Genomic DNA, 11558 nt, shown 5'->3' with positions numbered 1-11558 from the left:
GTACACCAGAACGTCTCACACCAAGGGCCTCGCGCGTGCACAAGGATACGCCTCGTGTGCGGAGCCTCACCTCACACCCAGCGTCTCGTGAGGACACCTCGTGTGCCCCGTCTTATACCATGCAGGTCTCACGAGGCACATGCCCCGCCTGCGGAGCATCCCGTCTCGTGCCAAGGGTGTCGCAAGGCCAGCCCTCACATGTGGCATCACATCTCGCACCGAAGGACTTGCGAGGTGCACATATCGCCTACCATGTTGTACCTAGCGCTAAGGCATCGGGCCTAAGGCATGAAAGGTCCCTTAGGTATCCTTTTCATAGGGCCATCATGCGAGGTCCTTGCCTCCCAGACATATTGGGACCATGTCATCCATGACAATGTATAGGGATTTCAATACTTGAAGAATAAGGTACCTTGTGTGGGTAAAAGCCTATGTATGACTCGAGGGGCTCGTACAGGTATGGAATGCACCTACAAACCAAGAAGAGTTGGAGTACAAACACGATGTACACGCCAGACAAGTAGTGGTCATATGAGTAAGGTACCTGATGTGGTCCTCATCAACCAATCTCTGACACTCGTACTAAACAAGTTTTGGAGGTACATCTAGGTACTAAAGTGGAGGTGCTCCAACAAACTCTCGGTATGTACTAGAGCCAACCACCATGCTCTTGGCACCACTACCACCTGTAAACTGCATATGCCACTACACCAAATACCCATCTCCATAACACATGAATATAATACTAATAAAAAAGAGTTATGAAAAAGTATTATATTGGGAACTTAATGAAAATAAGGGCGGTAATTTATTTTGCCATTCTGCCACTTAGCTTTTATTTTTCATTTCCTTCAACATTTCTTCAACAAAGAACAGAGACCCATTTCCTTCAACATTTCCACACAAAGAAGAGACCCATTTCTTCGGCTTGGTACGGTCTCCAAACTCCTCACTCTCTCAAATCTCATCAAAGGAGTTGGAGCAAGTGATGAAGCTGAGGGGAGGATCAGTTCTCGGGAAGAAGACGATTCTGAGGAGCGACCACTTTCCTGGCTGCCAGAACAAACGATTGTCTCCTCAAATCGATGGCGCTCCCAACTACCGTCACGCTGAATCTTTACATGTTCATGGCGTTGCAATTCCTACCATGGATGGGATCCGGAATGTTCTCAACCACATTCATGCAAAGGAGGCTCAAGTTCTTTGGATGAACCTTCGCGAGGAGCCGGTAAATTCCTACCCAGATCCATTACTTGTTAGGTTCTTCAGTTACTATAACCAAATTTGATTTCCTAGGCGATTTCATTTTAGCTGTGTTTTCAAGTTCGCCCAATCTAAATTTTGGACTCACGAGCCTTTTGATGCTTTGACCATGCAAAAAATTCGGACCAGATAGTCCACTAGTGCAAGTGGTTGTTCTCAACCAAAAAAAATTCTTTCTTTTCTTCAAACAGGTAGTGTACATTAACGGACGCCCTTTTGTATTGCGTGATGTGGAAAGGCCTTTCTCAAACCTGGAATATACGGTATGTTGTTATAAAGTCCAGCCTTTTTTCACTTGCAATTTGAGTTGTATGTTTTACTCCTATGTTTCTAAACTCCAAACATTATTGCCTTTTTTTATTCATGAACTCTAACATACGTCTTTAAGGCTATACCACTTTCTTCTTTCATGTAAGCAGGGTTTAGAGCTTTGGCGAAGGCTTTCCGAAACTTGAGAAGCTGAGCTTAATCTGGTGCTCTAACGTCTCAAGTTCTGGCTTAATTGCACTCGCCAAAAGTGCTCATTTTTAACAGCTTTAGATTTACAGGTGATTTTTTGGTCTACTATACTTGAAATTTGAAGTGTTTTATGTGGGTCTTATCTATTTCTGTTAAAATAAATGAAAATATATTCATCGTTTACCTCATTTTCCCAAGTTTTTGTGACATATCATTTTGGTATGGTTTTCTTTAAGGGTTGCTATGTTGGAGATCATGGTCTAGTTGCTGTTGGACAGTCTTGTAAGCAGCTTGGGGATTTAAATTTGCGATTTTGTGAAGCCTTAACAGATGCAGGTTTAGTTGAATTAGCTCTTGGTTGTGGGAATTCATTGAAAGCTATTGGTATTGCTGCTTGTGCTAAGATAACTGATGTCTCACTGGAAGCAGTGGGCATACATTGCAAGTCTCTTGAGACCCTATCTTTAGATTCTGAGTTCATACTCGTTTTGCTGTATTGTTTGCTCTTGGCATGGAGAAAGGCAGTCAGAATGTAAGGTTTTTATAATTACAACAATTCTAGATATTATAATTTGATCTTTTTCTCTTGTTTTGTGAATTTTTTCATTTGATTCATTCTGATTATTTGAATGTTTTCTCTTGTTTCATTTATACCAATGATGCTTTCCCTAACTCAAGGGGGTTCCTTCACAAAATCCAGAGTGGAATGGGTATCAGGTACTTTCATACTAAGAAACTTATTTGTTACTTTTTAAAGTACCGAGATTTAATTAACTTTTATTTCTTTGATGCTACTAGTGAGTATTTTAAGGATGAATTTAAAGCATGTACACTCTTATTTTATTTTTATCTCACTTTCTTTTTATTGAATTCTATTACTAAACTCCATGTATTATTGTCATATAGAGATTTCATCTCCTCATCCATGGCTGTAAGCCAATTTTTTCTGTCCTTACAAGCAATAGCACCTTGCTTAGATTTGTTCTCATTCACTTTCATTTAGATAATAAATATATTATTTATTGATAACTTTTAGTATGAAAAGAGAATCTTACGTTGGTCTCTCTCTCCCATTTCTAGACATCTCCATCTCTCTCTCACATTTCTCCCATTGCTCCTCAATTTCTGGCAATCACTATCTCAATTTCAAGCTCTCATCGGCATGGGTATGTACTTCTTCATCTTTATTTATCCATCTTCACTCATCTATTTCTACAACTATAACCCTAATCCTCACTTTAAGTACCATTTTTCTTTCAATTTCTCTTTCTGTTTTTTCATGACTACTCAATGATTCATCATTAATGTTCTCTTTGTTAATTTTATTATTGCAACCATGATAATAGTGATCTTTGTTTCTATGTTTAAATATGGTGTGTTTTGGAATATAAATGAATGTTTGTATGTAGGCTAAACTTGTATGTATAGAGTGTATTTGTGTTATTTGATGTTTGTGTCAATTTATCTGTAAATTTTGTTTAGTTTGACTGCTTAAATTGGTCTTGTTATATAAAAATAAGCTTTGCTAAACCTATTCATAATAACTGTTTGATGGAATGCTTCAGTGAGATATATGAGTAAAATGAGTTATTATTATAGCTTTTTTTTAATCAGCTTTTTGTATGGAAATTGAGCTATGTTGAATTGACTTGGCGGCTGACCTTTCAATTGAATTTGGATATCGGCCATATGAGCACACTTACAAGGTTCTAGTATGTATACAAATATTTGGCTTAACAATGTTTGGTGCATAAGTCTCCAGCTTCTTCAACTGAATTATCTTTGCGTATGTCCAGGTAAGGAGTTGTATTCCCGCAACTTGAAATTGCTTGTTCCTTTCTTTGACTCTCCATCGGATTGGAAAACATTGAGAAGGTAGTCATTCACTCCTTTTAGATTGCAATTTATTAACATATTACTTATTGGTAACAGATTAATATGGTTTTGATATACTTGCCATGACAATACCAGAAAGAGATCAAGCTTGATTTTGTTATGATCTTAAGTTCTTAATAAATGTGCTAAATCCTAGTGCATCAGAGAGTGAAATAATAGGCTGCTTCACATAGAAAAGACAAGACAACCATACTCTTCCCTTCTCATGATTCAATATCCTTTCCACCATTCCCTCTAATCAAACATAGAGTTTGGCATAGAAAGAATCTTCTAAGGAAAAACTCAATCAGGGTAGTTGATGTTGTTAACTTAATAACAATCCCAAAATGAGGAATTAACCTGAACATGATTAAAAATGAAAAATGCCCATCTCCGGCCATTAATGCTTAAACCCTCACTTTCATTGTTTCACTTTTTCTTTTGGCACTTCCAAACTCTGTTCATTCTCTTTATATGTTGTACAACTAAGGGTAATTTGATGAGTGAGTTTGACCAATTGAGCTGTTTATAGTCCATACTAAAGCCTCAGTCAACATTGCTGCTGTGCCCACAATCCAAGGTAGTCATTGGTGATGTTCCTCAGCCTTAGGAACTGTGGAGACATGATATCAAAGTTGTAGGCCACCTAAGTCATTCTTGAAAGTGTAGGGGGCTTCATCGAGTGTGGTGCATGATTGAGCAACAATGTCTCACAACGGCTGCTCAGGGCTTGTGCACCAGCATGGCTGCATGACCAAACTAACAAATGTTCCACAATATGACTTATGCAACAGTTTTTTTTTTCCTTTCTTTTTAAAACTTTAGTAGCAGATTGGGGTTAATGTCTTGCAATGCTAATCTCTGCAGGATATCTCCTCTGAAAAAAAATTTGTGGTGGCAAAGTGGAAATTAAGGTGCTTACAAATCGGTCTATGTTCCTTTTTACTTTTTAACGTACATAATAGTAAGTTTGAATGCTGCATTACAGAATAGAGGCTTATTATATATATATATATGACCAGAATAAACTGTCAAAAAGATAATAACAACAATAATAGTTATAGTAAACTTAGGATAAAGAAGGTTGTTTATGGCCTAATCCATTTTTGGTCATTCAAATATAAGAGTTATCCATTGCCAATGCAAATGCTATTGAACCTGCCAGACTCTACTATAGAACTTTGTATTTGTGCCTTCAATATAGCTACAATCCAACTTATTTGCTATCCAGGACCTACCTGAAGCTTCCATGGAGGCCTCTTATTAGCATCAACGGAAGTACGGTCTATGAATTAGACGGCGAGTTTAAAGTAAACGATAATCTATTTTTGTGCTATAAATTGTTGCTATATATATAAATATATATATTGATCATTATTATTTATAATGGTTGCTTCATGATTCATTGACTTGACAGATTGTAAGGCATGCTGAGAGTTGGAGTGTTTCTGCACTTGAAGCAATTGGCCAGATATTCACATCTAGCGTTGGATGGCTTGATGAATAAGATAATAATTATCATTATTATTTTTATTAGTTGCTGATCATGATTAGAATAGTAATAGGAAAGTTTATATATATAACTTGCATATGCCATATATGTATTCTTTTGTGATATATTTTTCATTTTACATTATGGTTGGCTAAGCTCGTTTTGTTGCTAAAATATTGGTCTTATGTTTATAGTCCAGATTTAATTAACTCTTACTTAAGAAGTTGACTTGGTCAACTCTCTGGCCTTGGTATAACTAGTATTCAAGAATAAAATGAAAGAAAATACAGGAACTCTATTAGACAATCAAACACAAAAATCACAAATGATCACCATTTGAGGTATGAGTTGTTTAGCAAGAGGTGAGGTGAGGTTGATATTTGAGGTGTTGAATGCAGCCGTGAGGTGTGAGCTTTTAGACTGGAGTGACTATATTTGTACTTTAGGTCCTGTTTATATAAATGATCACCATTTTTACAGATTCACACATATAACCACTTCTTTGCTCTTTTATTCTTTCAATTGAGGTACACGTCTTCTCTTCTCCACTCTGTTTAAGTGTGTAGTGGTATATTTGTAGAAGCTCTCTTTCTATTTGTGAGTTAAACGACATCTTGGAATGTGCAACTTTGCTTAATTTTTTAACTATGTCAATATATACATAAAGGGTCTCCAATACAACAAATACTTTAGCACACTTTTGAATGATTATGTTGGCCTATACTTATTTAGCACACTTATCATCATATATGTGAACTTATCACAACTACATTATATGCTTCTTTATATAACAAAAGCAACATTTGTTTTCTTTAGATAATAAATAATTAAGTATTTCTCTATTTACTTTTTGTTGGTGTTTAGATATCATGTCCTGTTTAGATATCAATTTGGATTGAAAAAGATAATGATTTTTTTTTATCTCAAGTTGCTGATTTTGCATTGTATTGTTATTATGTTTCTATGTATTTTAATCATGCATATACGAATATTGTTTAGCAAGGTACACTTCCAACTATTCATTTTCATTTCTTTGAAATCCTCATAACTAATATAAAATTAAGAGGAATATAGATGATACTTGGCAGTATACAATCTAAAAACAAATTAACCGATACACTTCTTTGTAATACATTTGGTTTAGCTTGGTTGCCATTACTTTTATAATTCTGCATTTTTTTCTTTGTCGTTGCTTGTTTGATGATTCTGCATTGCTTGTAATGTCTACATTTTCTAAGTATAGAAACACACCCTAATTATAAAGAAGATTTACATAATCTCTCATAAGAAATCTTGACTAAACACTTATTAATTTAGTTTTAGAGTGTGGTATATATGGTTTTGTTTATGGTAGTTTACAATCACCATGCTTGAATTTTATGTGTTTATTATATGCATTATTCTAGTGAAGTCTCTATCCACCCATCACCATATTCAAGAGATTGATCTTCTTAGTGAAATGCCTTGATTAGCTATTGCCTAGCCAATATTAACTGAAGTTGCACAGAGTGAACTCATCTATATGCCAATTTCAACATATATCGTGCATATTACATCTTTTTTTGCACATCAAATTAATAAGTCAGTCAAGTTCTTCTGAACCAAAGCGTCATTTACATGCATTATTTAAAAGGGTAGAATAAGAACTTGTTTTGTGAGGTGACTCTAACTTGTATTCTAATATCCCTAAAATTCTCATTTGGTTAACTAAGTCTTGCATACTTCCGTCAAAGAGACTGAACCACCCTTTCTTTGTTGTACTGAACACTTTAAACAAAAAACCAACCATTCTTTTTTTCTTTTCCTTTTTCTTTTTCTTTTAAAAATTCAAAAATTAAACACGATGAAAGAATAGCTTTGGAATTTCTTCAAAAATTTATAAGCATCTTGTGTATAGTTTCTTTCTAGAGTAGGCCCCAAGACGAGAGAGGTTCATGTTACAATCAGGCTCACTTGGAAGAGCTCTTCCATTCTGTCAAAAAATCTAGCCTGTTCATAAACATTAATCAGGATGTTATATCTATTGATGTCTACTTTATCTATAGAATGTCACAAGCTGAAAATTTTGTTCAACAGGTTGAAAACAGAACTGAAAAAACTCTCTTTACAAACTTTCATTTCACTGGGAAAGTCTTATTGCTTGATCTATGGAAGATTTTGCTATGCTTTCTTTAATATGATTATTTCTGAATTATTATAGCTTAAATTAAATTGTTTGAATGTAGGTGGTGATGGCTTTCATTGGAGAAACTAGAGGAATTCAAAAGTGATAGAGTTGGAGGGTGACAAGAGTTATGGTAAGATATATTATACAGTACATACCCTATAGACAAGGTGAGAAGCTTTTTATGTAAAGCAAAATGTATGTCGTGTACCATGATTCTTTTTTTCTTAACCAATAAAGCAAAACAACAACAAGAAGAAATAACAAGTCTGGCTATTAGAGACTGTTGGTTTATACCTTAGGCAAAATGGGGAAGGGTGATGTATGTGCTGTTATAATTTTGATATATGTATTTGTGAACAAATTTGATCAAGTCTTGTAAGTGCCATTGTGGTTTTGGACTGTCAAACAGTCAAAGACACTCTAACTGATGTCTTTTTTTTTTTTAATGAATTTTCTAAACTAAACTAAATTTTATGAATTATTCACACTGATTAAGAACTTTAATTCTCATTTAGAAAAAAAAAATTCTCTATTAAGATTATTTTCTGGGGTAAAAAAACATTCTATAGTTTGTTATTTTGAGGATAATGAAATTTGAAATATCAAATACTTTAAAAGCTAACTGAAATTTTCTGTCAATATGATTTGTGGGTCTTAAAGAAATTCTCCTTTTCCGATCGCCATGGGAAAAAAAAGTTTGACATTGTCCATTGTAAATGTGTAGTTCAATTCGAGTAAAGTTAATCTTTGCATTGTTAATTAGATTCCTCTTATCCATATGCATAAAAGTAATAAATAGAAGCTAATGGTTCTATATTTTGTTTGTTCATAGACTAACAGAAAAGTAATATGTAATACCAATTGAAGATAAGAAACTAATATTGTGTTGGGGTTCATATTTCTTATTGTCTTCTTAACGTTTTCTATTATTTAATATATTGTTTGTTGGATTCTAAGGGAGCTTTGAGAACCTAGGCCCCAATACATACATGCAGGTACTATTATTTCTCTCTCAATTTCTAGTTCTATAGATAATTATTTACTCTTCTCACTTCTCCTTCACAGGCTTAGATTGGACTGAGTTGCTTGTATTATTTTGCTAATTAAGAAAAGTGAGAAGATTCATTTGGTTTCATTTACATATTTTGCTCAGTTTTTTATTTCTTATGCACTCAAGATGTTTGAAAAAATGCCTAATAGAATGACAAAAAAAAGTGGATTTATAATTAATAATATTCTAATATATATATATACACTTATAAGCTTTATTTAGGCATGAGTTTAATCTCTCTATTTTTCTGAGTTCTATAGATATTATATATATAACTCTTCTTTGTTTTGACTACTATTATATAAATTAATTTGTTCATTTACTTTTTTTGGCAGAGGAAGATTAAATTATCATATATAAAGCTCAGGTGTAGTTTTAGAAGTGGAAGAGAGTAGCTTTGGGCCTTATCACCAGGTACTACACTCGTAGTCTCTTGATTGTCTACTGAACATCTTTGAATCTTTAAATCTATATGTATCTGTGTGTGTAGAGTTTCCACTATTTTTCCATTCTATCATAATTGGTAAAGCAGATTGCTTTTTCTGTTTTGGTGGGTTTGCTTTGATCTGGGTTTGTTTTTGTTTCATAATTCATTTATGCACGTTGGATTGAATGGGAGTATATAATCTGATATCTAATCTGGGAATTGGGATTTTTTTTGCGTGGTTGACGTGACGTGACTTTCTTGGGTTGATTATGCATACCAAATTAGTAGGTAATGAAGCTGAAAAGTTAATTGCTTTTTTTAGTGAAGAAGGGTCCAGGAAGTCTCTTTTTCCATCTCTATTTTGTTTTTGCATTTCACTCTCATTCTCTCTATTTTAGTCTCTTTCCCATATTCCTTTTCCTTCTTTATAATATAATTGTCGAATAGCTGTATATATTTGTGATTTCTTGTTCTGGATTTAGAGAAAGTTGGAAGTTTTACCATAGTTTTCTTTTATTTGCAAATCAGTTGTTCTTATATTTTCTTATTCGTTCCAAGTTTTTGGTTTTGTTGCTTATTTTTAATTAGTAATATATATTTTGATTTGGTGTTTGAAATATATTTGATGATCTTATATATGTAATCAGTATTTTTGGTGTTTAATCAGTATTGAATATCCTAGTATTGCTTGAGTTTCTACCAAGTTCAGAGTTTCTGACCCCCCAGTTGAATTCAACTTCTTATTTTTGACTGCAAAGTCATAAAAAATGATGGGACTATATCATTTTAGTATATATGTGTACTTCTTTAAATTGTATTAGTCACTGGTTCAATTTATCAGCAAAATAATAATCAGATTTAACTTGTTCATTAAATTTGACCATGGATTACTTTATATATCACTGCTATAAGACCAGACCAGCGACTATATTCTTAGAAAATTCATCATATATATATTAATAATTATCTATAAATTCCCTATGTTTTGTATTTTTTTTAATCAGAAATAAAAATAAATGAATAATTAATAATGATTCTTAGAGACAGTGTTTTATGTGTTTGGTTTTAATGGTATTAGCAGAGTAGAATTTTGATTCTCTTTACTCACTTTTCCATATTTAATACCGTATCATTGTTACTGAAGAATGCTTCATTGTTTATATGATGTATTTGATTGACTTCTGTTAAAAAGTTTTCTTTTAGTGGTCAGTCTGGTAGTTACCATGTGAATTATTTGTGACAGCATATATAGCCTTCTTTGTGGTTATAGATTGGAAACAGAGGAATTGTAGCTGTTGGAGAGAATTGCAAGTCCCTGACAGATCTTAGCCTTCGATTTTGTGATAGGTGAATTCTTATTTTCATTGTTTATAGAATTACAAATATTTGAGTATGAATTACACTTTGATTTCTGTCTTCACTCGCATATTAATTATTAGGGTCGGGGACGAGGCACTTGTTGCCATTGGTAAGTGTAACTCCCTACAATATCTAAACGTTAGTGGCTGTCATCAAATTGGTGATGCTAGAATAATGGCCATTGCAAGAGGTTGTCCTCAACTTACCTACCTAGACGGGAGTGTTCTCTAGGTGTGTTCTCCTACTTAATAACCACCAGTTACCACCACTTGATTATATGTACACATAGACCCACTACTTTAGTGCAGGTTTGTCTTGCTCACTGTGGTAGAGCATAATTTTTCTGTGTAATAATGCTTATTACCATCATTTGTAATCTCGTTAAAATAAACCTTTATGATAACTCATTGATGCCAAAGTATGTCTAGGTTGACTTTGCTCAGTTTGCTTGTATATTTTAGGGGCTATCAAATTTTTTAAAGTTTCTTTGTTTTCTAAGCTTAGTTTTGATCCAATTCATACCAGCCATCTAGGGGACTCGGGAACAAAATTAATCAATAAAAGAAGTTATAAAATCAGCTTACACATTAAAATGAGTTCATTGTGCCCTGTTTCATTGTGTGTAGCAAAGGACATGGTTTAAAAAGTTAACATGTGTTGTTAAACATGCTTTTATCTGTTATCTACCTGTTTGGTTCTTTTAATTTTTCTCTGTTTTTCTCTGTATTTCTTGTTTAATTTTAGAGGGAAGAAGCAATATGTTTTGTTGCTTCAGTCGTTGTTTTGCATGGAAGTACATCTTGCTATACCCTGTTGTTTCGTCAAGTTTTGGAGTTATTACAAATTTAATTTAAACTTTATATGCTTACAGGTGGAAACTAGCTTAAGTCTTATGTTCTTAATAATAAAAGGACTTTTTTTTTACAATGTGCAGGTATATTGAGATGATTTCTTTGGAGCAATTCTTGACAACATTTGTAGTTGAGGCCTTTAAAATGGAAGAATGTATTTCACTAATTTTTGTATACATTTCTTGTTTTGTATTTAGTGATTAAGGAATCTGAATTGGGCATAAATTATGTTGTAATATGATTTCTTAAGCCTAGACTAGTAGACTAAATATTGTAATTACAATTTGAGTAATTAATAAAAATCTATTTATGTTACCTTATTTGGCTTCAACTTTCATATTTGTTTTCCTAGTTTTGTGTAAGTAAAAAAAAGATTATGTTTCTCTAAGCTAATAACACATGTGTTGTACTAAAGTGTAATATAACACAAATAATGTGTTATACTAAAGTCTAGTATAACACAAAAAATGTGTTATACTAAAGTGTAGTATAACACAAATAATGTGTTATACTAAAGTCTAGTATAACACAAAAAATGTGTTATACTAAAGTGTAGTATAACACAAAAAATGTGTTATACTAAAGTGTAGTATAACACAAAAAAAAATGTTATA

The 11558-nt window shown here is 33.2% G+C and overlaps 1 long non-coding RNA gene across 23 annotated transcripts; it reads left to right on the top strand.

Moving 5' to 3' along the window:
- The first annotated feature begins 1644 nt into the window (after window positions 1-1644).
- Window positions 1645-11264, top strand: LOC133803317 (uncharacterized). Of its 23 annotated transcripts, none has more exons than XR_009877886.1 (14): window positions 1645-1811; window positions 1959-2254; window positions 2401-2439; window positions 2803-2888; window positions 3337-3428; window positions 3519-3597; window positions 4130-4365; window positions 4465-4511; window positions 4829-4907; window positions 5015-8251; window positions 8643-8721; window positions 9978-10081; window positions 10174-10324; window positions 11028-11264. It is a non-coding gene; the product is annotated as an uncharacterized LOC133803317 (long non-coding RNA). The 23 variants fall into 23 exon arrangements; XR_009877878.1 differs by having other exon boundaries at window positions 3337-3434; XR_009877891.1 differs by lacking the exons at window positions 3337-3428; window positions 4130-4365 and having other exon boundaries at window positions 5015-7386; window positions 8214-8251; window positions 10005-10081.
- Window positions 11265-11558: the final 294 nt, after the last annotated feature.

The sequence above is a fragment of the Humulus lupulus genome, chromosome X (assembly GCF_963169125.1).
Source record: "Humulus lupulus chromosome X, drHumLupu1.1, whole genome shotgun sequence".
Taxonomy (NCBI): domain Eukaryota; kingdom Viridiplantae; phylum Streptophyta; class Magnoliopsida; order Rosales; family Cannabaceae; genus Humulus; species Humulus lupulus.
Note: the sequence above shows the minus strand (reverse complement) of the source record. Positions and strands in the feature narration are given on the sequence as shown.